The sequence below is a fragment of the Octopus bimaculoides genome, chromosome 1 (assembly GCF_001194135.2).
Source record: "Octopus bimaculoides isolate UCB-OBI-ISO-001 chromosome 1, ASM119413v2, whole genome shotgun sequence".
Lineage (NCBI taxonomy): Eukaryota > Metazoa > Mollusca > Cephalopoda > Octopoda > Octopodidae > Octopus > Octopus bimaculoides.
Window position 1 is genome coordinate 118,782,705 of NC_068981.1, and position 2,821 is coordinate 118,785,525.

A 2,821-nucleotide genomic window follows, 5' to 3' on the forward strand; every position below is an offset into this window, starting at 1 on the left:
ATATATATATATATATATATATATAATAGAAATATGTTACAAAAACAAAATAGAAACTACACGTGGAAATGTAAGGGGAAAGTAAGAAGAAAAATGAGCGAAAATGCACATTGGAAATCAAAAAAAAAAAGTAAAGGCTTTTTATGAAAAGTAACGATAAATATATACAATTAGATGAACTGAGGTAAGAATAAAAGTAATAAAAGTCATTATTGTGAATTGCTAAAGAGATTCAAAAGCATACTGGTTTCGTAAAGTTACTAATCATTGCTTTGAATGCACACCGATTATTGAACGGTGTCAGGTCTACTATTCCCCGAGTAAAAAGATTATGTGTAAGGGAGGTAAGTAGTTCTAGATTTGGTGCAATTAGGGTAGATATAGATCTGTAATGTGAATGGTGTATGGGATGTATGGGGGTTAATTGAAAGGTAAGTAGTGTTCTGTATTATGTTATGTGTTCATATTTAGTTGTGGAAGATATTTATTGATGAAAGTTGTCTCTTTATTCATTCTTTGTTGTATTGAGGTGTTCTGTGAGCATTGATAAAAGGGAAAAATTAGGAAATTAGTATTAAGATTCATCGCACAGCTTTCTATGTGTCCACTGACCTTTATCTGTCTGTATTGTGGGTGGCGGATTTGCTCTTTGTGGAGAGTGGTTCTTCGACGGAGTGATATTCCTTTTTGGCCAATATAATTATTATCACACCCTAAGCATGTAATGGCATAGATTAGATTTTCCAAGGCACAGGTGAAATTTGATTTAATCTTAAATATTTCACCTTCTTTAAAGTGGAACTCTGAAACCTCCAAAAGGTGGGGGCATGTACCACAGTTAGGTCGACCACATTTTTTCACTTTTGGTTCTGTTGTTAATGGATATAGTCTTGCGCTGGTTAATATTTTTTTCAATGATTTAAGTTGCATTTTGCTTTTGATAATTTTGTGTGAGCCTAAAAGTTTGTTCATTGTTTTATCTCCTGTGAGGATTCGTAGATTTTGGATGTTATTGTTAAAGGCTTCGTTGTTTCTAGGGTTATGTGTGGAGATGTATGGGGAGTATTTTAAAGTCTGGTTTAGTATTTCGGTTGACTTCTCTTAATGTTCGTATATCTATTTCCTTAGCTCGTTCAATGCCATCATTTATTAATGATATTAGGTAATGTCTTTTGATTAGTATTGATTTGAGTTCAAGGAGTCTTCGTTCACGAGTATAGGTGTCCGAAACTATTGTACAGATTCTTTTCTCTAGATTATAAGGTATATTAATTATTATGTGTTTGGGGTGACATGAGTTGAATAATAGGTATTGTTTAGAATCTGTGGGTTTATAGAAGATGTCTGTTTCGATGTGGTTATTGACTATTTTAATTAGGATGTCAAGAAAAGGGAGTTGTTTACTGCTGTGCTCCATGGTGAATTGTATGTTGCTATTAATATTGTTAAGTATTATTTTGAAATCGAGGAGTTTGTCCATGCTGTCTTTCCAAAGTATAAAGCAATCGTCCAAATACCTCTTCCAGTTCTCATTTATATAGCTATGAAAAGAGGTGCCACATTTTTGTAGTGATGATATATTTTAAGCTATAGGTAACCAATTACAAGGTTCGCAATCAATCACTGGAGCAGCTCGGGTTCCCATTGCAATTCCACATTTTTGTCTATAGTAAACTGTATCGAACATGAAATAGTTGTTCAGTAGGATGAATTTGAGTGCTGGGATTATGAATCTGTGGTTGATGCATCCTGGGATCTCTTCTGGGTATTTTTCTAGCCAGAAGGTGATCACTTCTATACCATAATCATGTGGGATATTGGTGTACAAATTCACCACATCGAATGATACTCACAGGGTTCCTTCATTTATTGTCTTCGGGAGGTGGTTAAACATTTCTAAGTCATCCCTAATGAAGCATTTCACATATTTTAGAAACGGTTTGAGTAAGATGTCGAGGGATTTGCTCAAACGCTGAGTTTCACAAGCAGGGCCAGCAATGATGGGTCTCAGTTTGAGGTCAGTAGGGGTGGAACATTAATGCATAGGCTTGGAGAAACTGATAATACTAAGACTCTAGGTATGTTTGTGCAACTGAAATATCTCAGAAACAGTATATTTTATCTTAATTTTGTTACAAATTTATTTTCATACTCACCTTCGGCAGTGCAGTACAATTTTTTGTGACATTTGGACCGCTATGTTAACGATTAAACACAATTTTTCTTATTTCTTGATGAAAAAAATACATGGCCTCTGTGACGTCAACACACATACAGAATGCAAACACATATAATGAATGTCATGGTGTGTTAATCAGCATAAGCACACGTCCGTTATCTGTGACATATACACACACGTAGTCTTAGCACTCTCTAAAAAAAAACCGCCGACATTTTGACGTACACAATATTTTAATCATTTGGAAGTATTTCTAACTGAATGTGATTTCCTCATCTGCAGTTCGTTAATTTCCGTAATTTTTTTATTCATTTACTTTTGCTTTAAAGTGAAAGAGTGGAGAAAGTGAAAGATGTATGTACATGTATATGAAATGGACGTATGTGTGTGAATAAGAGAGAGAGAGGGAAAGAGAGAGAGGGAAAAATATGCGTATATCTTTTTGTATGTACGTGTGCATGTGTATGTGTGTGAGAGAGAGATTGTGTGAATGAACGTGTGTCCTCATGTATGGGTAAGTGACACACTCTCCTTCTCTTTCTCTCTCTCTCTTTCTCTCTCTCTCTTTCTCTCACTCTCTTTCTCTCTCTTGCTCTCTCTCTTCCTCACACACACACACACACACACACACACACACACACA